General features: G+C 46.3%; 1 long non-coding RNA gene across 3 annotated transcripts; it reads right to left on the bottom strand.

The window, feature by feature from the left end:
* Positions 1-3,001: 3,001 nt before the first annotated feature.
* Positions 3,002-15,241, bottom strand: LOC132316925 (uncharacterized). 3 transcript variants are annotated; one of them, XR_009483961.1, is made up of 4 exons: positions 14,965-15,241; positions 7,094-7,182; positions 5,780-5,881; positions 3,002-3,835 (listed from the first exon to the last, which is right to left on the bottom strand). It is a non-coding gene; the product is annotated as an uncharacterized LOC132316925 (long non-coding RNA). The 3 variants fall into 3 exon arrangements; XR_009483959.1 differs by lacking the exon at positions 5,780-5,881; XR_009483960.1 differs by lacking the exon at positions 3,002-3,835 and having other exon boundaries at positions 5,347-5,881.
* Between the last annotated feature and the right edge of the window lie 219 nt (positions 15,242-15,460).

The following is a 15,460-nucleotide window of genomic DNA, read 5'->3' as shown; positions in this document are numbered from 1 at the left end:
TGTTTGCAGGCAGCCACCCACTTCTGGGGGGTAACGAGGTTTAACGGAGTGAATGCAGACCTTTCCATTCCAGTTGGTTTCAGTGCAGAGAAAGATCCTACATTTGATTTTTTAGTACAACTGTAGGCTACAATACCATGCACGGAGCAGGGTAGAAAAGGTTACAGGGTTTGGAAATATCTCTGATGTAACTTGCTCATAGTGTGAAACAGCATCATCCTTCAAATCTCTTCGATAAGCAGAGCTGTGGCTGCTTCCTTCAGCTCTAGCTCTGCTTACAAAATGGCCCACTGGCAAACTCAAGAAAATAAACTACAACAGGCATGAAACTCACTCTTTTGGAAGGTACTGCGGAGAAACAGCAGTACATTTCTAAATCTAGGTCGCTGGAGTGGCAAAAAAAATGTGGTGGGGAGGAGAGACGACTGCTCAAAAAGAAACGAAAATGAGGAGTGAGGGCAGGTCATACAGGACGAGGTTGATGACTCTAACCATGCTTCAAGGGTCTCATGCCAATTTACATTGCCCTGCTGATGCTATGCAAAAAGCCTAACTGTAGTTGCAAGTCAGGTTACAAACTTTCAGCGCCATTCATCTTTTGCATCAGAAGTACTTGGAGCACAACAGCAGTAAATTAGTGCCAGCTCTCCTGCTGAGATAATTCAAAGTATCTTTCCCTACCCAGCAGGGCCTGATTTTTCATGTCGATTACATATTGTGATTAATATGGAGGCATTTGCTCATTTAACAGGGGAAAAAACCCCAAAACCCTAAAATCCACACCAAATAGGGCTTTTTGGGGGACAACTTGCCTTGTTTATTCTTCTCCACTCAGCAAACCATTAATTTCAATGAAGAACTGCAGCCGGTGATGGGCAACGATACAAAGAGATTGATAGATCAACCCTATTTCACCCTCACATACCTATTGGGGTACATGTACATTTTGAGATGAGGCTTCTTGATCACCTCGGTGCTTGATATTGTCCCTACCTCCCACACCACTGATTAGTGTCACTCACTGAATGAGCAGAGAGGGCGCGGAGGCAGATTCTGCCAGCAGTAAGAAACTTACTTCAAATAAAACCTGTGAAATACAGCCTAAGATTCATGTCATGTAGGTGGAGGGGGGAGGAGAGGAAAACATCTTTCCCTTGAAGGACTCATGGCTGCTTTTATGTCTTGTAAAAAAGAAATGGTCTAGTTTACTAGAGGGGAAGAGAGAAGGTAGGTTGATTTTAGGAGCACTATGTGATGTCTTGGCAACGAAATGGTTCAGGGTCAGGGAGGGGGGAATATACTTGGAAATTATGCTACTTGCGAGGTCTCTGTGAAGGCAGGTGTTCAATACCCATCTGCCAGAGATGGCTAGATTGTCTTTATGGGATTAGCTCCACATGGCAGGAGCCCAAGAGACTCTGCGGTATGATACAGAGGTATGGGAAGGAAGGGGAGGGAGGTGGGAGACTGGTTTTCATGTCTGCACATTGACAGCCAACATCTCAGAAGCTCAATGCAGAAGGCTTTTGCTAAAGGTTGGTCTAAGGAGACGTGACATGCAGTAGGTAGAAATGGTGCTGAGCTGCAAAGATCTGAACTGGAATCTCTCCAAAGCCTGAGCATGCCTGGGAACTGGAGCTGTTGTCACCATCCTGTGAAAGGGTTCATTTGGATGTTATGGAGTTGGGAGGGGAGCTGAGAGGGTCCCAAATGACATCTGGTTGAAGATGAAGAACAAGAACTTATGCCTCAGACTGGGGTATGGCAGAAATATCTGTGTTGCTTAGTGGTTATTCAGTGCACCTGCAGTCAGGACTTTTGGAGCAAGAGGAGGGAAAGTCCTGTCAGCGATGGGACAGAGACTCAACTGTATGGTATCAGTTCCACCTTCTGCAAAACTAGGCTATATAATATTGCTGAGATAGACACTGTGAAGCTTAAGAATGCTTGCAAAAGGGTACAGGGAAGCTCAAATACCCATCCCAAGAGATACCTGGAAGTCAAACAACAATGCATATGCCTAGTGCTGAGCACCCACCACTTCCACTGGTGGCAGTGAGATCACAGTGGAGGAAGGGGATGGGGGAGACTTGCAATCTTGCTGGATAGGGCTTTTAAATGAGACATATCATCAGAGTCTCACAAGCTTTGACATCTACTGGATGAGGAACCTGGACAGGTCAATTTTACTGTGGGAAGGGAAGAGTTAAGGAGAGAGGATGTAAAAGGAGGTGGAGGGCTGGCAGAGAGCTCTTAAGGATTGGGGTAGATGCTCCTGCAGTCTTTGGGGGGGGAGGACACCAAAGTACTGGGGGCAGTAGCTGCTCTTCCTTGCATTAGTCATCACACCACCCCCCCACCCCCCCCCCAAAGGCTGTCAGGAGCCCCAGCCAGCCTCAAGGGTCCTGGTGGAGGTGAGGTCAGCTGCAGGAAGAGGGCTGCCTTATGTCTATCCAGTAGACTGCTGGTCAAGGCAGCTGCCTGTCCTGCCTATAGAGAGATCCACCTCACCTTGCCTTTCCTGTAAGGCCTGTAAAAAGCAACAGATGCCATGCTATACGAGCCCTTTGCAGCACCTAGCACATGGGAACCCACCCCCTCCTTGGGGCTCTAACTACAACCCACAAAGCCATTGCTACCATTAAAAGGCCATTATCAGATTACATACAATTAGGGATTATAACACAGCTTGGTTCTGCACCCTCTGAAACGGCTGACAAAGCCCAGCTAGGGCAGGAGTCCTTTTTAAGGCAGTGAGATGGGGTTCTCCACGTGACATTCACACTTTGACGAACTGATCATTTCACTGTCAAACAAAAACCATATGGCTGGATTCCATACACAAATGACTCCATCCAGAAATAGATGTCCAATTAAGGGAAAATATTTTTCCAAAAATCATTTTGTTTCCTATAGTTTATAAGCTTTTTTTTTTTTTAAATTAACTTTTCATGTCAGTCAGTTTGGGATTGGTTTATTTTTAAGAGTTAGTAAACTCCTATACACCAAACCCCCTATGTAGAAAGAACAGTCTCTGCTATTTGTTTTTGGTTTTTTTAATAGCAGAACAGCTATCACATTTTCCACTCCATCTTTTGCCCCAAAGCCTTTTATGCCATTGTAATTCAATGGATCTAAGATCTGTTTTTAAGGGAAGCTGCAGAGGCTCAGAAGACCTCAAAAACAGGCCCTGCAAGCTTTCCAGGGCTGTTAAGCATGACAAAGAGAGGTGAAAAGTTTTAAGATGAGAAGAGATTAGTGCAATGATCTAATTTACACCCCTAAGAAAGTATATCCAACAGTCCTGGCATCAAAAAAATGACCTCTAATGAGGAAAAAAGGCTGAGAGTTCACAGAGCAGATCCTTCTTCCCAGCAGAGATCCCTGCACCCCTCACACATAATCATTCCTTGGAGGTACTGAAGATAACAGGGCACATGGAGAGATGAAGGCAAAGCTGCTTGGAGCGGGTGCATGCTGGGCAGGTCTGGTTGCTTGGGGTGTTTGGGCACCGCATCTTTCTTCTGGGCTTGTCTATCTTCAGTGGCTCAGGATTACCGTTCTTCAGTGAGTGCTGGAGTCGGGTGGAGGTGAGGGTCCCCGTCCTTCCCAGGCCTCTGGCGAAAACTGAAAATCCTGCCAGAGAAGTGTGCTTTGCAGGAGTGCCGGGCTGGAGAGAGCAGTGCTGGACTAGCGTTGTCCAGCTGTTTTGGCACCAGGTTTCACCAGGATTTCAACCCTCTTATGCTTCTTTGTTCTTCATCCCCCAACGCATGGGCCTTTGGTACAGGGCAATCACAAACACAGGGGAGGCCAGCGGCGCACGCGGAGGTACCTGCAAGGACCAGAGGATGGGAAGGAGGAGAGGGGAGATTCAGTTCACCTTCACCGCGCTTAGTACGGATTTGAGCCGCTCTGGATATCAGTGTGCAATCGGGGGCCTGCCAGCCCTCACTGTGGGTGCTCTCCCGCGGCCGTCCAGGGGACCACCTTGCGACTGCTGCGAGAGAGGTAAGGGAAAAGCACTTTTCCAGTAACTGCAGAAATATTTAGGAGTCTGCAAACTGGTGGGAAACCATTACCCTGAAGTCAACCAGCCTCCTAAAATCCTTGCTGGGCTCCTGTTTCGCCAGAGCTGCTCCGCGGGGGTTGCATGCAGGAGAGGGGCTCCAGCGGCGCGCCGCGGCTGCGGGGAAGCGCGGGCAGCGGAGGGACGGGGCAGCGCTCTTCCCGGCCGGGGCCCGCCCCGAGGGCTCCTCTCGCACACCTCCTGCTGGCAGCTGGGATCGCACCACAGCTCCCTCACCCAGAGTCCGCTGCATAGCTCCCCAGGCTGACTCTGGGGAGGGGGGGGGGCGTGGGGGGAGAGAGGCTTAAAAAAGAAAGAGGAGGACAAAAACCCCACAAAACACTGCAGCAGCAGCCGCGCCTCGTACCCGCGGCCGCCATGGCGTCTCGCCGGGGCGGTTGGGGTGGGGGCACGAGGCGCCAGGGCGCCACCGTGTGGCACCTGCCCCGCCAGTGACAGTCCACCGAGGCGGGGGACCGGCCGCCGCCCTCCCGGCCCCCAGGCGGGGCCCGCGCACTCCTTCCCCCGCTCCCCGGCCGGTGGCCGTGCACCTCGGTGCGAGGCGGGCGGGTGGGGCCAGGCTCCAACGCCGTCCTCCCCCCAGGGTGCAACCAAAACGCAAATGTCTGCACTGAGGGACTGGATTATTTGTGGGGGGAGTTGAAAGGCTTAGTGAAGGACTTTTCCTCTTTTTAGCAACGGCAAAAAAGTTGTCGTGACCCCGGTGACGCTGGGTTGAAAGTGGTCCCCTGTAATAAAGCACCTCAAGACCGCACGTAACTCGGGGCGCGGAGGTGCCTTCCTCCCATCCGCCCCGAGCCCGGGGAGCACAGCTGTGCAAACGCGGCGGCTCCTGGGGTGGCCCCACCGCTGGCTCTGCTCCCCAGGACCGCGTTTCTCCCCGCCGAGGCCAAGCACGACGTGCAGCTCCCAGTGGCCTGGCTTTCCCAGTGGACCAGGGAGGAATTTTCTGACAAAAATGGTTCAAATGAGCAAATGTCGGTTTGTTAAACCTCATGCTTTTCAAGGAAAGCCGCTTTAACCGCTGCGAAGCCTGGTGGTGTGCTGGTAGCTGAAAGCCTGAGTAGCTGCTCCTTTGCCATGTGTGCCAGGCGGGCAAATTCTCTACTGGGAAATTAGATCGGGGTGAGGTCTGCGTCTACGGGCAGCTTGCCTTGGCAGCATTGCAGGAAGGTTCCCATGGCCCAGCATGGAAATTCTGGTCAAAGCAAGAGGGAAGGCAAAATAAAAGTCCCGGAGAGCAGCGGTCAGGCAGATATTGTCCTCTGTGCTCAACTCAGAGTGCTCAGACAACATTCAGAGAAACAGTGAGGATCCCAAAGTTCAGGAAGAGAAGATGATGAAAATGAGTTCTCAAGCTTTATTCTAAGCAAAGTCCCTAAGTGCAGCAGCAGAACTGAAGAAAAGTTCTAGTACCCTCATCGCTGAATGAATTGTTCTTAACCTTCTTAGTCATTAGATTCAATGCAATGAGTCAAGGCTGAGAGATTAAGGCCACCTGCATTTGAAAATTTCTCTTCCTAGCGAGTGGTTTAATGCTGTTTGGCTTGACTGCAAATTTGGCAATCCAACCCATCATATCTACTGAGTGGAGGGAAGTCTGTTGTGACAGCATTGACCACAACATTGTACATATAACTCAGCACCCATCACAAGGCACTCGTGTTTGCCCTGGCATCTTTGGTGTACCTTATGAATGCCGTTATCTTCTTTGAATTTTTTTCCTGGTTCTTTTCTTCAAAGGTGATAATGTATTCAAGCCAGATTTGGCAAAGGAATTTCTTGTGTACTCTGAAATAAACATGAGAGAGGTAAAGACCTATGGAAAATAAACTCTTCCATACACTTTTCTTTCATCTGATCTCCTTAGAAGTTTGTTTCAAATTCTTTAGGGAAGGCAAGTTTCCTCCTGCCAATAGGTTTCGCAGGTGGTGCTACTGTTTCTGCCAAAGAAAAGGCTGCCATATGACATGGCATCGGTTGTGGTATCCACTAGAGAAAGCATCTGTCCTTCTTTTGCCTCTCTTTCCCCATCACAAATTCACATAAAAAATTTTCCTTAAAATCTGAAAGAATGAAGGGAATTGCAGCATTTACTCCAGAATTCCCCAGAGAGGAAGCCTTTGAACTTTCTATTTATTTCTGTTCTTTATGACATCAGTGCAAATGTGCCCTTCACAAGTCCTGGTAAGATCCTTTATAGGAACTCTTGTGCTCTGTGTGCTGCATAGTGATACACAAACACACATATACACTCTGGCAAAGTGCTTTGTGTGTTGCGTAGTGATACGCAGACATGCATACACACTGTGGCATAGCTAGATATGAACTTCATGTTTTGGAATATCACATCTCTTTGTTTCTTTTCCTGTACCTTGAAATTGTCACATCCCGTAGTCACGCACATGTTTTGAAAACATAAGGAGCTGTTCCATGCCTCCTGCTTTGTCTGCATCCAGTGCTCTGTCCTCTTTGGGTTAACTCAAACAACAGTCACCGGAAGTGCTATAGTGGCTCTTCTGATCTTAAATTAGAAAAATAGGTTTGCTTTTTTCTTTAGAAAGTAGTAGAGATCTTCTGTAACATCTGAGGTCATCTTGTCTGTCCTTCAGTACAGCACGGCTAAATAATTTCCCTCCATAAACTTTGAGTTGAGCTCATAATTGAGCTAATGTTCAGTGTGTCATACTTTTTTTATCAGCAACTGAATTCAGTTTTGTTGCAATCTATCTTCATCTCCCTTCCTTGGCTGCTCTGTAACCAAGCCAAGCTGCATCTTATCCTGACACTTTCTACTTGCTTGAATCACTCTTTGAAGTCCTTTGTGTCGTGGTCCCTATCCCTACAGATACAGTGCATTGTCTTTCATGACCATTCAAAGGAGTTGTGGGGAGAGCAGGTAGATCCATTTGAGTGTATTTTGTGTCTGACTGGTGTTGCTTCTGTACAGTTTAAAGATGTGTTGAGTGTATGAGGTCATGTAATGAAATAATGACACATTACCTTATGCAACAGGACGTAGCATTTGGAAGCAAATGAGCCAAAGTCTGTCTTTTGTTGAAGTGAATGGCCTTTTGTGGAGCAGGTTACACCTAGAAGAGAAACAGCAGGATTCAACAACTGCATTTCAGGCAGGCTACGCTTACACGCAGCTTTTCTTGAGGAACATTAGAAGTTGCTCTACAAAACTGCACATGGTCTTCTGTAACAGTTAGGTCAGTGCAAAGGTGAACCTCCAGCAGAGAGTGGGCAGATGGCTTGAGGAATCACAGTCCAGCTCATCTCATTTTTTTCACATTTGTGTGGAGTGAAGCCCCTGTAACATTACTAGCAGATTGCTTTTACCTTATCGGGAAATGGTCATGGTGCAACCCTCACTGGCAAGAGCAAGCCTGCTCAGCAAGGTTGTCTAGGTCTCTGTGGAACAGGGACTATTCATCTTCGGTGTCTTGTGCTTTGTCCAAACACACTGTCAACCTTCCACCAATTATAATAAAGGTAATTCCTCAAACAGATCGAAACCCCTTCGTTGAGAAAGGATGTTTTTTTCTTTCCTGTTCAGACAATTGATGTCTTGTGGAAGGCTAGGAAAGATGCTGTATAATGAAATTATGAAGCCAGTCATCTGAATGTGGAACTGACATAGTTCATTGCTATGTCTGTGGTCAAGAAGAAGGTTGAACCTGAAGATGCAAATGTCCGTCCCCTCAACCCATTTCTCATTCCAGTGTCTAACCAGATGTCCAACATCTGGCTAGATGTTGCTGTGTGAGCAGCTGTCTCACACCTGGGACATTGGGCAGTAACAGTTATCTGAGTGGGAGAAGGAGTCTGAACCAGGAGTCCCAGCTTAATAGCTGTCTTGGTTTGAAAAGAACTTTAGGATTTACTGGGGGATTGGGAGGAAGAAGTCCCTTGTACTTGGGTTAAACAGTATCTCCTCCAGTAATGTGGGTGACAACATCCCAAGGAAATAAAGAGGAGAAAGATGAACTAGAACTAGTCACTGCTAGTTAAAGCCCTTTATTTATTTATTTATTTATTTATTTATTTTTATTATTTTTATTTTTTCTTGCTCAGTTCCCCAGAGGACTGCTGCCTGAGTCAGCTGTGCTGTGGCACCAGGTATGACTCAAACTGCCACTAGACTAATGTTTAGTACATCATTCGTAATCTTTCTCTGCAGCCTGGGTGGGCAAATATGTTTCCCATTCCTGTCTCTGCCACAGGCCAAATCCCAATTATTCAGGCCAAATCCCAATTATTCAGACATACTTCAGGAAAAACAAACAAACAAACAAGTGAAATCATGACAACTAGTTTAGGCTGTACTGGGGGTTTGCATTAATTACTCCATAAAAAGGAATTTTCTTAAGATACAACTGTCTGCAACTCAAGGAGTGGAGCAAAACTTAGTATCATGTGATCTCAGCCTTCCCCTCTGAGCCCCTCATGATGTTCACCATTCGTTTGTGACTGCATGATCCCCTCTACCACTACCACTAACTAGCTAGGCATGATAGGTACCATGGCTGTAAGGGAAAAACTGTCTTGAGTAGTGTAGGTGGCTCTTTAGTCAGGTTATGTCATACTGACAGGAGCTCATGTCTCCTGAATTAGCCTCACAAAGCTTGGTAAAATGCAGAAGAAGTCCTTTTGGACTAGCAAAACCCAGATACAGAATCTACTCTGAGAGAAAAAGTAGTTAATATTTTTCCTGTAGGCCACACCTCTTCCAAACAAAAAACCCCCTGCTATTGTTTTGCATAAAGTAGGAGCTTAAAAACTTGAGTCTCAGCCCCTTTTTTTTTTTCTTTTTTAAATGTAAAGTGCATTCATGAGGTGAATGTGCCTTTTGGGAACTTCTTCTGAGCAAGCATAAATTTTATTTGTTCTTATAACTGCCATGTCAGTATATGGCCTACAGGAATAAGACTGCAGCCATGATGCTACAGTACTTTATAGTACTGTGTATGGTACTTAAATACTTTATTTCTTATTTCCTGTTTGAGGGTGAGATCATTTCATTCATTCAGGCACTGATGAGATGCACAGAGTGGAAAAGCAGAATGACAAGCCAGTAGGGAGAGGAGGCATAGAATCATAGAATGGTTTGGATTGGAAGGGACCTTTAAAGATCCAACCCCCTTGACATGTGCAGGGACATCTTCCACTAGATCAGGTTGTTCAAAACCCTGTCCAACCTGATCTTGAACACTTCCAATGATGGGGCATCCACAACTTCTCTGGGAAACCTGTTCCAGTGTCTCACTACCCTCATAGTAAAGAATTTCCTCCTTATACCTAATCTCAATCTGCCCTCTTTCGGTTTAAAACCACCGCTTCTTGTCCTGTCACTACAAGCCTGGCAAAAAGTCCCATCTTTTTTATAAGATCCATTTATATACTGAAAGGCCACAATAAGGTCTTGCTGGAGCCTTCTTTTCTCCAAGCTAAACAACCCCAACTCGCTCCGCCTTTCTTCACAGGAGAATTGTTCCAGCCCTCTGATTGTTTTCGTGGCCCTCCTCTGGACTCTAACAAGTCCATGTCTTTCTTTTATTGGGGACCCCAGAGCTGGATGCACTACTACAGGTGGGGTCTCACCTCCTTTGACCTGCTGGTCATTTTTCTTTTGATGCAGCCCAGGCTTTCTGGGCTGCAAGCGGACATTGCTGACTTATATAAAATTTTTCGTCCACCAGAATCCCCAAGCCCTTCTCTGCAGTGCAGCTCTCAATCAGTTCATCATCCAGTCTGTACTGATATTGGGGATTGCCCTGACCCAGGTACTGGATCTTGCACTTGGCCTTGTTGAACTTTGTGAGGTTCACATGGGCCCACTTCTTAAGCCTTCAAGGTCCCTCTGGATGTTACGCCTTCCCACTAGTGTAACAACTGTACCACTCAGCTTGGTGTCATCCACAAACTTGCTGAGGGTGCACTCAAACCCACTATCTATGCCATTAATATTAAATAGTATTAAATAGTATTGGTCCCAGTATGGACCCTTGAGGGACACCACTTGTTGCATGGTCAAGACACATCACAAGGACACCACTCTGCCTCCACAGAGTGCTTACCTAGTGCCACTTTTGCTCTTTTCTCCATTTGCTCCAGTCTCACCCCAATGAGAACAACCTAACAGGGAAAATCTCTGATGAATATGAGCCTTGGTTTACATAGGAATTTGTAGCCAGACTTTTACTATCCAGAATTCTTAATAGCCCTCCATGGTACCTCACCAGGTTATTGTCCAAGCAGAGAAACCCTGTACTTGGCCAGCTCCGACACCACTCAATCTAGTGCAGAGGATGAGTGTTAAATAACATTGTTGGTAATGAAAAAAAACTGGAAACATCTCAGCAGTTTCTCCTAAGAAAGGATCTGGCTGAGCCCCTCTGGTTTCCTCCAACACTTACCCACCCATGCAGCTTTAAAGTTCATGTTTACAGATCACCTGCTGATTTGAGAATGAGTTTGCTGCTGTTAACTTAGGACTGAGGCTGGCAGTCATGACACATGGATTTAGCCATGACATTTTTGAGGATGCAGAGCTAGGCCACGAGAACAGCGATGTCTCCTCCTCCTTGAATGCCCTCTAAGGGGGAGAAATGAAAGAAAGTAAATATGAAGCAGGGAATATAAATTGCAGCACGACTTCCCCAGGAAACCTAGCCTCCTTCCAAATCCCAAACTATTAAAGAAGGAACCAAAGCCCATCTTCACATGGCAGGAGTTGGGTAACTGTTGCTGACTGGCATGGAGCCCAGCCTTTGAGCAGCAACATGACAATTCATTTTGACTCACTTCCATGGATATCTGCTACTACTACATTTGCTGCAGTGAATTGCAGTTTGAAGGCTTAGCACTTTAAATAACTATTGCCACAAAAGGCACTAATAAAAGGGACTCATTCGGCAGCTGATGAATGGGTGCAGAGCTGGTTTCCAAGTTTCTACTGCATCATGAGCAGAATGAAATGAGTAGTCCCAAGCCTGTGGCAAAAAATTTGCTGTATGAATCCAGCTCTTCGAAAGGCCTCACACCCACTGAAATCAATGAGTGTTGAGAGGCTGTGTACCTTTGGAGCTCCAGAACAAAACATTTAGTTCTGTGTACTAACTATAGGCTTTGTGTTGTACATACATACACACACACCCTCCCACACACTCTATCATCACAGACTTAATTGTTAGCTAAGCACTCCCAACAGGACTGAAATTAAATGCCCAAAGAAGGGTTATTCCTTAAATTTATTTCTGAGATGCTCTGCCCTCAAGATACAAGAGATGCAGCTTCTCTCTCTCTCTCTCTCAATATATACTCTCAAGTATGCATTATCTCTTATCTCACCAACACCAGTCCTTGAAAGGATGATGTACTCTGCAGCACTTACTTAGTCTGTTTTGGTCTATTTCTAATGTTGAGAGGTTCTAACACACTTTTCTTCACAGATTCAATTAACTCCCTTACTTGTGAGGTTGAGAGACAGGAGATTTGTTCATCTCCAACCTGACTGTAGGTGGAAAAGAAAAAGCATTGCTTCCATTTCCATCTTTTTTTCCCCACTTTATGTTGCCAGAAGGATTGTGTATTGGGTTTGCAAGGCAAGCTTTATGTAGCAGGGGGAGCTACAAGGATGGCTTCTGTGAAAAGCTGCTAGAAGCTTTCCCTATGTCCAATAGAGCCAATGCCAGCCAGCTCCAAGGGACCCAGAGCTGGCCAAGGCCAAGCCAATCAGCAACGGTGGTAGCGTCTCTGGGATAACATATTTAAGAAAGGGGAAAACCAACTGCGCAACGGCAGCCAGAGAAGAGAGGAGTGAGAATATGCAGATATCCACCTGCAGCCCATGGAGGACCCCACGCGGAGCAGGTGGATGCCTGAAAGAGGCTGTGACCCCATGGGAAGCCCGTGCTGGAGCAGGCTCCTGGCAGGACCTGTGGACCTGTGGAAAGAGAAGCCTACGCTGGATGGGTTTGCTGTCAGGACTTGTGACCCCCCAGGAGACCCACGCTGGAGCAGTCTGTTCCTGAAGGACTGCACCCTGTGGAAGGGACCCACGCTGGAGCAGTTCGTGAAGAACTGCAGCCCGCGGGAAGGACCCACATTGGAGAAGTTCGTGGAGAACTGTCTCCCGTGGGAGGGACCCCACGCTGGAGCAGGGGAAGAGTGTGAGGAGGAAGGAGCGTCAGAAACAACGTGTGATGAACTGACTGCAACGCCCATTCCCCGTCGCCCTGTGCCACTCGGGAGGAGGAGGTAGAGAAAATCGGGAGTGAAGTTGAGCCCAGGAACAAGGGAGGGGTGAGGGGAAGGTGTTTTTAAGATTTGGTTTTATTTCTCATTATCTTACTCTGATTTTGTTTGATTGGCAATAAATTCAACTAATTTCCCCAAGTCGAGTCGGTTTTGCCCGTGACGGTAATGGTGAGGCATCTCCCTGTCCTTATCTCGACCCACAAGCCTTTCATTATATTTTCTCTCCCCTGTCCAGCTGAGGAAAGGAAGTGACAGAGAGGCTTTGGTGGGCACCTGGCATCCAGCCAGGGTCAACCCACCACAGATTGGTACTGACGACTTCTCAGTTATGAGCTACTATGTGTATGAACACAGACGTGATGAAGTTAGGAGACGAAATGTTTCTCAACCATCATACATGAGATCTGTAAATTCCTTCCAGTCAGGCACAGCTGCAAGCTATCCTCAAAACAGAGCAATAAGGAAAGAAAACCCTCTTTCTCCTGTTGCACTAACTCTCTTCCATAGAGAATTGTGAGTGCGGGTAGATCCAGATGTTACTGTCAATGAGTTCAGAGGGGAAGTTGCAAGCATAGCTCACACGAAAAAAAAATCCAAACTCTCTGAACACCATATAGCAGGCTCTCACATAGCCTGTTGTTCCCTAACAGATCCTTTGTGCTTTGCAGTATGTTAGTTAATGCTAGGCACTGAAATCTTTTCTCCCTCCTCTCTCCATTTTACTTTTCAAAGAGACTCTCTTTGGGAAGGAGTGGTCCCGATCAAGACAGTAACAGCCTCAAAGGTGTGTGAAGGCTTTTAGACAGCCCTGGTTGCTGGAGTAGAATATGAAGGCTGAGCTACTTGCCTAGGACTCCAGCACACCGCTAGAGGATTTGGTGGTTCAAAAAATTTTCAGACAGCCATGTCTTGAGTGGGGAGGGCTATCTAAGTACAGACAGTATGAAACCCAGCTCTGCTTTTTATCTTCTTTTAAAGCCTACTCCTTTAGAGCCTAGGCACCCAAGTCAGGCAGGGATTAGGCACCCAAGTCAGGCAGGGATTTATCACCCAAACCTGGTCTTCTGAAGGCAAGTCCTTTCCAAACTGGACTGCAAGGCACAGCTCATTTTTAAAAGACCAGAGGAGTATGAGCTGAGTGATCTACATGATAACAGGCATGCACATGAACCTTGTTCAGTAACCACACTGTTGGATCAAAGCGGCTGGAACTGCATTTTTTGGAGGTCAGATGTAGACAAAGTATGACTGGTTTCTGCCAGATTAGGCAGAGGAAGGTCACTTCTGAGGATTATGAATTAATTTCGGCAGATGAACACTGGTTGGCTTAGACCCACCCAAGCTGGTGGAAGATCAGGGCATAGCAGAGGCAGAATGTTAGAAATCAAGGAGGGGGGTTACAGATGAAAATGTAAGCATATAAAGTATTACGCAGGAGGATTTGAGGTTCATACACTTGGATTTAGGGACCTCACTTCCGCCAGTAACCTGTTTTAGATGTTTACATCCTTTATTATCTCAGTCTAGCATCTTTTTCTTTGGAAGTGAGAAAAGTGATACCATAGTTCATTAATCTCTAGAGCACTTCATTCCAAGTACAGCCCGAATGTCTTTACGCTGCTTTGCTTTGTATGCAGCATCTGTAGTCTATCTGAGTATTTACACCACACCACTGTTTCAACTGAACATCTACATACAGGGTGTCCTTTGACAGCTGCTGAAATGCAACCACATCAAAGCAAGAACTGCTTACTGGCAAATGGCACAACTTCACATGTCTTCCTACACAAGAAGCTCACAATTATCCTCTGTCATGCAATCTGCAGCCTGGCCTAGTGGACAGCTGAATGACTGAAACTTGAAACAATGGATGTGCTGGTGCCTGGCTCTGCCTCAGTTTACCCTCTGTAAAATGGGGCGAATTGCACAGCACTGCAGATGGAAAGCACAGATGGGTCTCTTAACTAAGGTCTAGGGTAAAAACAGTATAGAAAATAAATCAGGCATATTGTAGGAAGGATGCTGTTTCAGATAGTGCATTTTATAGACTGAGAGTTTTAAAATGGATGAAACAGAGTTCTTAATTACCATGGAACATCAGAAGAGAGCTTGTCCCAGATGACACTCACAGTCAACAAGTTTCTGATCTAAAACAGACAAGGAAGCTACAGCACAGCTGAACTAGAAAAACCATAGTAGGAAATATGTTAAACATTATTTTCTGATCATTCTTGTTGTTATGAGTTAGCAATTTGTGACTGTTACAAAGAACTCCATTTCAGGACAGAAGATTTTGACTGGAAAAAAAAAATTGATGACTTTATGCACTGAGGGATCATTTCAGCTGTAGAAGGAACACAGCAAAAGACATAGGAACAGCAGCTTAAATGTGGCATGCTGAAATTAGCTGGGGGATTAGCTGGTTTAACAATATGTGCTATTACCAAGGCAAAACAAAACGCACAAAGAGTTTCTTTCTCATGATTTATGAGCCAGCTTTGTGAAAGCAACATATCCATAGTGCTAGCACCATGAGAAAACTCCAAGTCCATGCACCATGAGAAAACTCCAAGTCCATCTTTCTTTCCATACAAAGGCACACAGATTACCAGCTTGTGTTAGGAAACTCCCTCCATCGCGTTACAGCAGAGTGATTGTCAGAATGATGCTGTTGCTCTTCAGAAGGCACTGATAGCAGTAAATAGCCTTTGCGGGGAGGCAGTTGTGCCTCCATTTCCCACCTGCATTTCGTTTTTCATTCTTCCTTACCAACCCCACAGATCCATCTGCCCTCAGAGCGGGGTAACTGCAAGTGTGGCACATGGCAGGCCCTGCCTGCTTTTCCTCCATCTCTGTACAGCTTGTCTGAGCATATCTGGTACAAACCCTTTGCTCAGCACTGCCTCTCACACAGACTCTGCAGGGACACAGTATGGCTGGTTTAGGCAAAGCTCTGTTGTTTTTTTTCTCCTTTCTCCCCAACCAACTCACAGTTAATCCATGACATACTACATACCTCAAAGGGCACCAGACTATTCATCCAGCTGAGAGGTGAGTGAAAAAATACAGACCCACTTTGACACCGTATCAGCTAACTCTCCAGAT

Source organism: Gavia stellata, chromosome 4 (genome assembly GCF_030936135.1).
Source record: "Gavia stellata isolate bGavSte3 chromosome 4, bGavSte3.hap2, whole genome shotgun sequence".
Classification (NCBI taxonomy): Eukaryota; Metazoa; Chordata; class Aves; order Gaviiformes; family Gaviidae; genus Gavia; species Gavia stellata.
The sequence above is the reverse complement of the archived record's forward strand: the minus strand, read 5'-3'. Positions and strand labels throughout refer to the sequence as shown.